This window comes from Mya arenaria, chromosome 9 (assembly GCF_026914265.1).
Source record: "Mya arenaria isolate MELC-2E11 chromosome 9, ASM2691426v1".
Taxonomy (NCBI): Eukaryota; Metazoa; Mollusca; class Bivalvia; order Myida; family Myidae; genus Mya; species Mya arenaria.
Genome location: NC_069130.1, coordinates 56104334 through 56118694, shown reverse-complemented (window position 1 = coordinate 56118694; position 14361 = coordinate 56104334).

The window sequence follows — 14361 nt, the reverse complement described above, 5'->3', positions numbered from 1 at the left end:
GGTAAGCCGCAAACTTTTAAAGAGCCATCATTTTCCCATGCATTGGATTAATCTGACCAAGTAAAGTTTATATATATATATATATATATATATATATATATATATATATATATATAAGACAGCACCATAAAAATGGCCTGCCTACTCTATTAAGATTTTTTCAAAGCAAAATAAGATTTTTCCAATTTATCAGCTTAGCGTTTATATAACAAGAGCTGTCACAGAGACAGCGCGCTCGATTATTCCGCCGCTTTTCAATGTAAGGATTGAAAAGGTTTGGCGAAACATGCATGGATCACTGTTAGATTAGATTTCAATGCAATACATGGTGTGTTGAGATATTAACATAAATGTGGTTCCATGCAAAATTTTAACAAGAATTTCTAAGTCTAATAATAAAGGGCATTTATTTGCAAAATACAGTTATCTAACTTGGTTATTCAATTAAGTTGGGTGGTTGAATACCACTGTATAAAGTCTCAATGCAATACATCAAATAGTTGCTGAGATATTATCCTATGTGTGCTAACATGCAAGAACCTTAACCAGAATTTCTAAGTCGCATAATAAAGGGGCAAAAAATATATATTATAAAAAAGATAGAGTTAACTTACTTGATTAATTAGAAGGGTAAATAGATGGGAGCCTGTGTGTAAAGTTTCAATGCAATACATGATGTATTAGCTGAGGTATTGACTTAAAAGTGGTTACATGCAAAACCTTAACCAGAATTTCTATGTCGAATTAAAAAGGGGCCATTATTTTAAATTAATGCAAACTGGAGTTATCTTACTTGGTTATTTAAGTAGATTGGATGGTTGAGTACCATTGTATAAAGTCTAAATGCAATCCATCAAGTAATAACTGAGATATTAACATATGTGTGCTTACATGCAAAACCTTAACCAGAATTTCTAAGTCAAATAATAAAGGCCCATAATTTGCATAATATTCAAAAAAGTGTTATCTGGAAATATATATTTAATGTTTCAATGCAATACATGATATATTTGCCGAGATATTGACTTAAATGTGGTTATGTGCAAAACAGGTAACCAGAATTTCTAAGTCAAATATTAAAGGGCAATTATTTTGCATTAAATGCAAACTAGAGTTATCCAACTTCGTTAATCAAGTAGGTTGGATGGTTGACTACCATTGTATAAAGTCTCAATGCAATACCTCAAGTAGTTGCTGAGGTATTAACCTATGTGTGCTTACACGCAAAACCTTAACCAGAATTTCTAAGTCGAATAATAAAGGGCAATTATTTGCATTAAATGCAAACTTGAGTTATCTAACTTGGTTAATTTAGTAGGTTGGATGGTTGAGTACAATTGTATCAAGTATCAATGCAATACCTCAAGTAGTTGCTGAGATATTAACCTATGTGTGCTTGCACGCAAAACCTTAACCAGAATTTCTAAGTCGAATAATAAAGGGCTATTATTTGCATTATATTCAAATAATTTCAATGCAATAACTGATGTATTTACTGAGATAATGACTTAAAGGTGCTTACATGCAAAACCTTAACCAAGGCGTGACGCCAACGCCGACGCCGACGCCAGGGTGAGTAGTATAGCTCTCCTTTTTCTTCGAATAGTCGAGCTAAAAAATGACATAGAGCCAAACTGAAATGCTTCCAGGGACAAATGGCGCAGCAAAGGAAATGGCAAAAAAACACCAAAACTGAAAGGTTCATGACAACTGCTAGTGTTTTCATGTATGAGATGGCTACATGATGTAGAAAATGCAGTGATAGCATAATTATGCTAAGTTTAAAAAAAAAATGCTTAAAGTATCTGTTTTGAAGGCTAGATTTGCCTTAAAATTAAGATTACAGCTCTTAACCAGTGTCTATAAGTTGCTTATATACACCTGATTAGTATAAATCTCACTCTTTGGAATCATTTACACATAAATAAGTACTACAAAGTTAACTTATATCTTCATTCTGAAATATTAGATTCAGAGCTGCAACTCCTGGATCTAGATTGCAGGACCACTGCCATGGGCGAAAAGCTGCAGCAAACTGGAGCTTATTGGCACATCATATTCTGCAAGCAAGACACAAAATCAATGTTTGACACAGAATAAGACTTCTTCTACTGTAAAAGTATGAAAAATGCCTGTAAACACTCATTTGAGACATGCATAACCTTTTATGTAGGAATTATGCTCCAGTCAATTGTACACCACCCAAGCCCGGGGAATAGCGGGGACTTTGACTTTCAGTCCAGCCAACCCAGGGTAATATCCCCGTCCTGCACGGAAGAAATGGTGTTAAAATACCCACCAAATGCCCCTGCACTGCTGTATTTTGCACAAAGACAAAACCACCGCATTCACCCGGCACTGCAGGGACACCTGAAGTGAATGGTAAAAATACAGCCCTTTTCCCCAGCTATCCCCGGTTTACCACTGGACCTGGAGGGTCCAAGGTTACAAATGACTGGTGCATTAGTGCGATAAATCTGCAGAAAAGTTCATTAATTCCAAAAAAATTATGACAAAAAATATTAAATATATAGTCTTTTGGACGATTTGCAATAACTTTTTTAACAACTCAAAGGTTAATCTTTACTAATCGAGTACCCAGATGCATTTTGAAAGCCTTTAAACCAGACTTTCTTAGAAATCTTTCTTACTTGCAGACAATATTCCTTTCTAAAAAATCCTTGCCAAGAATGGGTATGGAATTCCATCACTAGACCATGTTTTGGTCAGCATTGGGTCTTGTCCTTGAAAATACCTCTGTGGCTTCAGCAACCAGGATGGCTATATTAAATAAACAATAAATTAGTGTTTTAATTTATTAAAGCTGCAATCTCACAGATTGAATGTTTTGATCAAATTTAATGAAACAATTGTACCGAGATTCGCTACAGAAGATAATCTTTTTGGTGCCAGTCTGGTGTACCCTTTAAGGCATTTTGAGTGTATTTAGGTTTTTTCTTTAATGCATAAAGGGAAAAGGTACTTATCTCAATCCCCCTGCTCACTTTTTATTGCTTTTGCCATTAGAGATGTAAATTGTTTCAATGTATTAACTTCAAGTAAATGAATATATTCATGAATGATTGACAGTATGAATGAATGAAAAGTGGCAATATTTCTTTAGATAGGGATCTCATTGTGTTGCTGTGATTGTTTAAGTAGATGTTTTTCATGTTCATAAGCTTAAAATCATATGCACACTAAATGAAACATAATTCTGCATCATGTGTAGTAAGTTGTGATACTTAATGCAATGTTTGCTTAAAAGAGCAAAAATAAATGTGCGAATAAATGCACAATACAGTCCAAAGACCAATGAAGGTCAGCAGTTTTATTAGAAAATGATATTATCTCAAAGCCGCAACAAAAACGGCATGAAAGAAATTCAATTCGGAGAGAAACAGTTCATCAATGAGCTATTGAAATAAACACGATCTGTGGCCCACAGCAAAACCATCAACCCGCATTTGCCGATTTGTCTTTCAATCACAATCTTGCACACTTATGGTGTCAGCCTTCATCTCAACATATTCAGTCACAATCTCTCATCTCCCATAGTGTTGCTTGGCACGAGGCGTCACTCGGCACTATTTATTTGCAATCTTTCACACAATCTGTGGATCAAAGCAAAACCATTCATCTTTACAGTCCGCAACCGTCCATTGATCGTTTCAGTCATGGTTTCACTTGGCAGGAGGGGATACCCCTCCCGCACCCTCCCCGCACAACTTCTTAATTTACACAAAAGTGGTGTTGCATGGCACAAGAGTTCACCTGTCACACAATTCCTGTATATCTTTTTAGTTTCAATCTCTCAACCAGCGTGTTGGTGATTGAAAGGTGTTCCAATCCTTTGATCTCAGTCAAAACATCTCACTCATCCATTGTTGAGGTTCACAGACGGTACACCCCATCCATTTTTTCAGTGACAATATCTCGCTCAGCCATAGCGATTTCTGAACTGGTCAACCGCATGTTATAAGTTTATGAAATTGTTATATTCATTGTATGATTTACTGAAAAGTGTTTTTACAAAATAATCATACTGTACCTGGCTGACGTGACAAACTCTGCTATGTGTACCGGTATAATCCATGGTCGTAATTAAATCGGTAATCCAACAGGAATTAATTCTTCGCAATTTCTATCCGATCAACAACTGTCAAACATCTAAAAAGTACCGATATTGTAAAGCCTAAAATGACAACTACTAACTGTCAAGTGTGACTTTCGTATAGAATGGTAAACAATGCGTATGAATATCTTTAATAAACAAGTGAAAACAAAGTATATATCTCAGACAATCTATAGAAATATGTTTTATTTGTCTTTTTGAGTTTACCAAAAGTATTCATAGTAATTGTTTATAAGCATATTTTGAATTATTTTAACAACTAGTGGGGCGCTCTTTCGCCGCATCGCATAGTTTAATTTTTTCTTCCGTGTCGTCACGCTCTGATGACGTTGGTGTCCGGCATGCACGCGCTCAATATAGTTTATGAACAGAAAAATACTGGTTCCATCACCTTTACCTCTTTTTTTCAGGCTGATAGTATGTGCAACGTTTGAACGAAAGTAGTGCTATGTGTGACCGTAATAGGGCTCTGCCGAGCTTCGCTATAATTCCTTTAATTTCGATGGATGTTTTGTGGAGCTTTTCGTCCCTCGCTTAATATGTTTGCTACATTTCTTTTGCGAAATGTCCTTTTAATATAAAGTTGTTTACCTTCGTATATAATGTTCCTTCTTTATTTCTGTCAGAAATTGAATGCTTGAATTAAATCTTTTCGCTGATTTATTCTATCCGTTTTTCCGAAAGCGGAGCTCTTGGTTTTGTGTGAAATATGAAAAAAAATGCATATTTAAATAATAAAACATCATGAAAAGATGAAAATAGTGCTCTTTTGTACAAATCTAATTGAGTAAACATATGCGTTTTTTTCAGCAAAAATTGATATATTGTAACATATGTTGAGGCTATATAAAGAAATAAATCCGTGTTTCCGTATCTGATTCAATTGAGTGTCTGCTATTTGTTGTTTGGTGTTTTTCATCAATTAAAATAGCGAATGATATATTTTCACGTGTCAAATGAAAATTCAGTCGACGAAATACACTTGAAAGTGAAGAAAAAGCCTGCAATCATGACAAATACAATGTCATAAGAACAAAGATTGATGAAAAATAAAAGACTTGTTCAGTGGGTTGATAAACTACATACAAAGAAGAAAACGATTATTTAAATGCATCTCAATCTTTTCGCTTCAGAAAATTAAAAACTTGTTATTTTGATTTACTCGATAATTGTATCTTTTCATCGTTCATGTCCCTATCCATTTTAATCTAACAGATGTAAACCATTTGTTATTCTGTTTCACATAATCACTAAATCAGTGTCGCTCAATCTATTTTCCGCTCATGTTCAGGTCGTTAAATGGGCTATTTGTAAAAAAAAGATGAAAGAAAAGTAGACAGTCGGTAATCCATATTTTTTCATGACTTACCACTACTACTACTACTACAACTTCTTCAACAACAACAACAACAACAACAACAACAACAACAACAACAACAACAACAACAACAACAACAACATCAACAAAAACAACAACAACAACTACTGCTACTACTACTATTACTACTTCTACTACTACTACTACTACTACTACTACTACTACTACTACTACTACTACTACTACTACTACTACTACTACTACTACTACTACTACTACTACTACTACTACTACTACTACTACTGCTGATACTACTACGAGGTATGTTTGGAATGTTCCCGGACTGATCGCATTCCTTTTGAAAGGCTCATTGTATTATAATGAAACTAAGTACGGATTTACTACATCTTTTATTCCATATCACTCTAAAATTTCGATTCCATACATATAAGAGTAATAAATTTAAAACATGTACCAACGATATGGCGGAGCAACCCGACGTTAAAATTTATAACGTCAACGTCAATTCAGTTTACTCTTTCTCGAAATAGCGGCCATGTGCTTGCACGCAACGTTCATGTCTCCTGACCCATGATGTGTAAACATTTTGAAACCATTGTTTATCAAATGATGACATGATTGTCTGCACGTGACAACGTAGGCTCTCGAGATCGTCGAATCGGATTCCGCGAAGCTGGTCTTTGACGGCCGGGAAAAGCGCAAAATCAAGTGGTGCAAAGTCTGGGCTGTAGGGGGCGTGCTCCAACCTGCCGATCCCGAGAACATCCATCTCCAACTCTGTGTACCGGGCCCTGTGCGCTGGGGCATTGTCCTGGTGTAAGAGAACATTTTCTCGTACTACTACTAATACTAATGCTACTACTAATAATAACAAAACTAATTAAAACAATGATAATAAAGCAAACGTAGAGAAATAGCTAACATTTCTTCATGAGTTTTTTCGTTCTGAATTGCAGCAACGGGGCTTTTGGTGATAATCCCTTCCATATATACGCATGCCATTTTGATTTGCATTGCTATTTCCTTCAAAATATTCATCAAAATAACCAATTAAACAATATCTGATGATATGTTGTCTACAATCGATTGTATGTGTCATACTTAAACAGCCTAAGATGTCGACATGTGGTTTGCCTGTTTTATTGTTATGTCTAAAAATCGTTAATGAGTCCATCGTAAGCGTTTAATTGATTTCGATGCTACATAAGGGTGGTCATTTCAAGATCGCCCCGTCAATCATTGCGTGTGTCAGTCCATTACTCCGTCCTGTTTTTCTGAACTTTGTCATGTAGAAAGGGATTTAACAATACTTAGTTACATGCTATCGGTACATCAACATAACGTGTCGCATGCAAGGTCCATGCTATTTCAAAGTTTAATGTCAAGGTTAAGTGTTGAATCATTATTGAATGCAGATATGCTTGAGTATCTATGTTCTTGCTGTAATACACGAAACTTGCACATGCGATCTGTTCAACAACTGATTTAAGGTGAGTTGTTGCTTGTAAAAGAGATTCTGCCTCAAAGTTCAAGGGCATGCTTAACTATGTTCTTGCTGTAATAAACGAAATTGGCACATGCGATCTGTTCAACAACTAATTTAAGGTAATTTGTTGCTTGTAAAAGAGATTCTGCCTCAAAGTTCAAGGGCATGCTTAAGAATTTATATAATGCTGCATAAATGCACATAGATAGAGAGTTGGGCGTGTCCTTGCTTGAACTTTATCATGCAGGGAGGAGTTCAAAAATGACTTGGCACATGTTCGATACATAAATATCATATATCGTGTGCAAGACCCAATTCCCTACCTGTTACTGCACCTTTCACAATATTTGAGGTCAGCCATCATAGGGTCTGGCACAGCGGCGGATCCAGGACTTGGTTATAAGGAATACAGGAATAAGGTTAACTTATTTATTCACCGTGTGAAATCCCATTTGTCCGGCTTTATGACTACAGACATACTCTCATGCACGCAGGTCGTGAATCGAACCCGGGATGCCTTGGTGAGAAGCGAGTGCTTAAACCACTGTGTTAACCAGACCACCTTAGTCCCACAGAAAAGGGCCGGTGCCCTTTCAAAGTTTGAAAGGAGAATTTCACCATCAAAAGGGAATTTCGAATAAACAAAAAACATTCATTCTGCTAAAAATATATCAGAAACAAATGTATTGCTGTTTCATGTTAGTATAATAAAAAAAATTCAAGCATATAGAATTGGATTCTGTCATTCACCATAATTTAGAAAAAACATGCCTCTTCTTTGGGTTTTCGTATAACATGATAACTTCAAAGGCAATTTTGAAACAAAAAAAGGGAAAAATATATACTTTTAAGGAATGATGGCAAAATGAGAAATAATGATTAGTGTCAGTTCTATTAAGTAAATAATGTTGCCTAATTCATTGATCGTGGATGGGCCACTTTATGTGAAACCCAATTAAAACAGATATTACTTTATATTAAGATAAATCACATTCTGAGAATATAATCATAACCTAATAGTAAAAAGTAAAATATAGATATTATACAAGATGATTATGTTGAATTGAATGAGAACTTGCTTATGACAGATATCGCAATAGATTAATATTTGCCCTTAATTAAAAGTAATGCATTTCCTAACTTCATGAACACCTAATTTCTTGATAGATAGTACGCAGTTATTCTTCTCAGAATATAATTAAGATCATGAGGTCATACAAAATAGACCATATTAATGAACTTTCATTTCATTGTTTCAGGGTTTTTTCCACGGTCACTAAATATGGCGGCTCCAGGACTTGAAGTAAGAGGTTGCGTAACTTTAGGGTTTAGCATTTTGACTTGCGCCCCTGTCTAAGAACCGAAATTTATTCGGTTGAATATGTTGGAGGGTTTTGTGGTCATCCCCAAAGACAATTCAACAAGTTTATATCAGAAATGGTCATTTGTGGCGTATTTTATTACCTTTTTATCCGATATTTTAGTAAGTAGTAAACTAAGTCAATTTAATGTGTGCTTCATAACCGTCTAAAATGAATTGACATACAAATCTACCATTATAAGAAATGCTTGTGTTTCTCCCGCAAACGTGTGTCACACATTGTCTTATAGTTGAATGTAACTTTGAAATGCGTTTGTTTTACCTATTATATTGTAATATTTATGAGGCCTACCAGGAAACAAATGTCTAGGATGATATCCGAGCTTATGACGAGAGAACGCAGATTTTGTTTTTAATTATTATTATATACATTGAACGTTCTTAAAAATAATCCTCTTTGGGTACGTCTTTAAACAGAAAAGTCAGACATATTATATTTTAAGGTTAAATAAATCGAGTAAAAGATGAATAATAGTATACACATTGTTTTCGGACTTTTTTTCGGCTTATATTTGAGTGTTATAATGTCCTTCTAAGTTTTCCTTCCTTGCGTTGAGACTTTCTTGTCGGGTGAAGTGCTAAACAAGTGTTGATCATAAAGATAAAGAAGGAAATTCTTACTTGTGAAATGGTAGTAATATGAAGAGCTGTTTTATGTTTTACTATGTACTTTTTGTTTCTTTAAATACATGTACATTTCTGTGTTGAAACACGTGTTTCGTCAAACATTACACAACTGTGCAAGGTTATGATATTCTTTTCAAAAAGCAGCAATGATTCAGGTATCACCCAACGATAATTTTAACATAAACAATCTCTATATTAACATTCAAACCATTCGAACACTATACTCATACAGCTGCTGATGTTCCTAGGCCAAGTTTCTTTTATAATAATACTTCTTCATTTTCATTTATAATCCTCTACCAATTGAATTCCGCGTAATATTCGCATAACATAGAAATAACTGAGCCGCCATCTCTTTGGAATGCTTGGAGACGGTGAAAATATACGTGCATACATGGTTAAGGATTTTGCAATTTTGTATTTGGCTTGTTGCGGCTAAAGTCCGAAAAGCTAGTAAACAGACGGAGCCTAAATATAAAAAACTATCAGACAGAAAATCAATAAATAATAAACGTTAATTCAGTTCTTTGTCTATTGATGGCAGTGGATGATTTTACTGTTCGAATTACCACCATAAAAGGTCAAAAAGCTCGTTGTCAAACAATTTCAAACAATGTTTCGGCATCTAATATGTTTTTGTTTCCTTGGTGACTCGTCGAGGCACCAATAATGATGTAGTCGATGACGACTTTCCTTTCTTAGCACGGTCTTTGTTTCTTCTTTAGACTTGGGCAACTGTCGCTGGCGAAAATGGTGCAACCAGAAATACAAGTATCCCACTACGGATGTGGTAAATATGGTTGTGTGATGTACAGTAGAGGTAACTGGGACGAAAATGGTGGTGGATATGATGTTTGGGCGAAGACGGAGGTGGATATTGAGTTTGTAGAGGCGGAAACGGACGTGGAAAGAAACATGGCTTTAAACATCGAATATTTTGATATAACTATATATGATAATCACTGGAATGTATCAATTCAGACCGTTGACCGATGGTTCCTCGTTGGACATCATATTGAAAGGAGAAATCAGTAAATCCGCGGTTATGGAGGTTACGTTGGCGGTTATAGTGGAGGTTGCGGTGGTTTGGGTGGAGGTTATGGTGGTAGTGGCTGTTATTGCGGTCACTTTGGATGGTGCAAGACATATTTCAATAGTTTTTCATAAGTATAATAATAAAACGGTTTTCCATGTTTTCCTTAAACTCTCGGTATGTAGGGTAACGGAGCTTTTTACACTTTTCGATAGCGATTTTCGAGTTGTTGCTTTCACGGGCTTTGTCTATAAAGGGGATGTTGCAAGAACATGTGAACCGTCTATACCTAAAACTTACTAAGTATGACATCAACAGCGTTGTATTAGCTTTCATAAGTAGCTTCAGTTGTTTTGGAATGAACATTATGCGGATTGTGAAAGTTACGGTTACGGAGGCTAATGGATAATTATGTCTATCAATATAAAAACCTCAAAGTGATGAACCTTTATTAACACATTCCTTCTGGAAATATTCATTGTGTTTTAATAATTTTCATAAAATAGTTCTTGAACACATCTTAAGAGTGTACATGCATATATGTTTATATGAACAATAATGTTGAATATGTGTCACGCTGTGTAATTAGTTGAGTTGAAATTTAAAATGACAATGCCACTTAATGTATTTGTTTTTCTGTTATTATTTCTGCCTTTTGTGTGACGTAAAATGACACTTGTTCCATGTATTTCAGACTGCAGCTTCGGACAGATCCCTTTTACTTAACTTACTTTCTGTTATCGCAGTAAAAATAAATATATCTGAACTCGCATATTTATATTGTTTGTACTTTCAATAAAATGTTCGGAAATGTATCTAGTGATAATACTACCCGAGTAGTTTATGACGCCCCGCAGCGATCCTAGAGTTGTCTCATCAGCCATTATGGGACGGTTTGGCAAAATCTTGTACCTTTTGAACAATATAAAGACGTTTTGAATTACCCTGAATATGAACGTTTCAATTAGGAACGTTTGGGCATTGGGAAAGTTTCACTGTCTACTTTTCCGAAAACTGTGTTAAAGGAAGTAACTGTAACAGCTATAGTATGATGAGGGATAGGGCAAGAAGTGTTAAACCGTCTCTTACAATCTAAAGCGACATCAAAGGAAAAAGACCTTATATATCATTACTTCAATGATGATTCCATTTTCATTAAAATCACGCCAATTTTTGTATGCGGGCAAATTTTCACAGACTTTTGAATGGTAATAAAGCCACGATGATTCGATGCTTTAAAACCTTCAAATGCAATGGAACTTGGTAAAGGAGAGTTAGGGAGTGGTTATGATGACCTATTGAAAATAGAGCGGGTTGCATCGGCTTGCGTCATGCAGGCGAGGTACATCAGCTGTAATTTCTGTGGATTGATTGGTGCTTTTGATCCTCGATTGTCATTGTTCAAACATAAAATCCAAAAACCAAATAAGACGCTGGTTTGGTTCACTCAGTACCTTAAAACTCGAGTCAAGCCCATTTATTATTTTTAAATAAGTTTGCCAATCAAGTGCCCGTCATGTGCGCAACAATCACTATTCTCGCTTTACGTATGAAAAAAAGTCAGGATATCAGAGTGAACCAAAACCGGTCATAACAAGTTACAATGCAAATAAAATAAGCTATAATCTGGTCCTAACTGAAGCTCGTTCATTCTTACTGGCCAACAGGCACCGCCGAGCTGTCATTCTAGACCATTCAGTGATTAATAACGTCATCGATGGTGACATCTCAGTCACAAATTCGGCTTGTTTAATTCCCTTCTATTCATTTCAGTTATATCTAATTGATTATCTTTTTTGTTCAGGATCGATTTGAAACTGGCTAAACTAAAACGTATAGGATAAAGAGAGTTTAAAAACGCACGTTTAATCAAAAGGAGTAATATGATATATATTCAATTGAACTAAATAGAAACACTCAATCGATAAGGAGTTCGTCTGTATGTCCGTAGTCCACGTAGTGTAGAATTACCTGCAACGAGAAGAGTAATGAGATATTACTTTAATACTTAGTGTCACTCTGTATAAACGTAACCAATGGAAACACATCAATTTTTCTTCGAATGTGTGCTCATGTGTGCTCATTGGTAATAGTGGCTTAAGTTCAATTCACTCCAATTCTTAGCAAAATAATAAAATTATGACACTAAGATATTTCCAAAATACGACAAAAATCAACTGTAATGAAATGGTCCATGACCTCAATTTCTTTAAAAAGACTTAAGAATAAGACGCTTAAATAGCTTATTTCATTTACCAAATAGACAAGTTTCTTACTTAAGGATTATGATAAATACAAAAATGCTTTATCATGATTCTCATTATGATAGTTTCCTCTCAGAAAACTGTTTACATAACACAATATAAGGAATAGTGAGCTTTGCTTAATACTGATACAAGAGACTTTCGATAAGATCAGATGTTTCGAGAAATTGGGGCGATACATTTTTGTAGACCAGCGGTAAAATGGCCCTTTTCTTAAGAAATATCTAGCTGAAGTTGTCCATCACTATAGATCTGTATTTAATAACAAATTACTGTGACGATTAGTAAAATCAACACATTACATACAAGTAACTTTTTTTGTCGTTTGTGTTTTGCATGCGCAGTTAATTATTTCTAGTATAAAGATTCAGCGTAGCCTGGACGATAATGATCTGCGAAATATAACTTTTGAAGTTAAAGTTAAAACTTAAGTTGTATGTGACGTTCGAATGACGAATGCTCTGTTAAAACAGTTACATGCAGTTCAATTACGTTAGAATCTCAGAGTCATATTATCTCCTTCTAAACATTGCCCTAAGGAGAATAAACAAGTTTCACCATTACTGAGCATAAAACGCAATAAAAGCGTGTTTAACGTTGTTAATTACTTCTTACCGTAGTAGCCTCCAGCCCGACGGCCAATTCCGAAGCCCCATCCAGAGCCGCCAAGACCACCGTTTCCATAACCAACTCCACCCCATCCACCTTTACCACCCCAGCCGAGTCCGCCATTTCCGATTCCGCCACCGACTCCCCAGTTACCGGCTCCACCCCATCCACCATTACCGCCTCAGCCGTATCCGCCATTTCCGATTCCGCCACCGACTCCCCAGCTGCCGGCTCCACCCCATCCACCTTTACCGCCCCAGCCGTATCCGCCATTTCCGATTCCGCCACCGACTCCCCAGCTGCCGGCTCCACCCCATCCACCTTTACCGCCCCAGCCGTATCCGCCACTTCCGATTCCGCCACCGACTCCCCAGCTGCCGGCTCCACCCCATCCACCTTTACCGCCCCAGCCGTATCCGCCATTTCAGATTCCGCCACCGACTCCCCAGCTGCCGGATCCACCCCATCCACCTTTACCGCCCCAGCCATATCCGCCACTTCCGAATCCGCCACCGACTCCCCAGCTGCCGGATCCACCCAATCCACCTTTACCGCCCCAGCCATAACCACCATTTCCTAAACCGGAACCGTATCCGAAACCTAATCCCCAGCCGCCGGCTCCACCCATCCTCCTCTACCGCCCCAGCCATATCCACCATTTCCGACACCGGAACCGTATCCCCAGCTCCCTCCTCCATATCCGCTATACTTTCTTAAGGCTGTAATGAAAATGTTTCACAGTTGTAGAAACGTGTACAATATTTAGCAATTAAGTTAAATTATCATCACAGTTGTTCGCATACAGTCATGTTGATTAATTTCCTATAATCAACTATAATCAACTATAGCAAAAAATGTAATTGAGTACATCTCATTGTCATGTAATAATGACATATGTACACAAGTACTTTTTGCTGAAGAATTATTGTATTGACAAAAGCTTTAATTAGCACGTATTAAGGGAAAGTACGTTTTTGAAAAAGAGTAAAACCATACAAGATTTCGAATTATACTATGCTTTTATATGGTAAAATAAGTTCAGATTGAAATGAGTATTTTTACGGCTACATTTTGTCTGTGCACCATGCCTCACAATCTTGTCAAACTGATTTACTCATGGGATCCGACGCACATGTTTTATTTAGTTCTGAGATAAACATACATCCGTTGTGACATGTTTTGGGGTAATAAGGAGTTGACTAACTTTTGCAAAAGATATATTGAAACTTTGGATAAAAACGAGTTTGAATTTTTCAGAAAGTCTATCGCCAATGCAACTGTGCTTCTGTGTCAAAATGACCAAAATAACATCAACAACAATGTCTTGTGAGTTATTGACGATATCTTTCCAAATAAGAAAGATATCTAATAAAATAATGAAAACACGTGGATTAAATCCTTTATCTGATTACCAAAATACAAATATCTCTCTTTAAATAGCTGCAATCACCACAATACCTCAATACATTGTTGATTATTTATACACA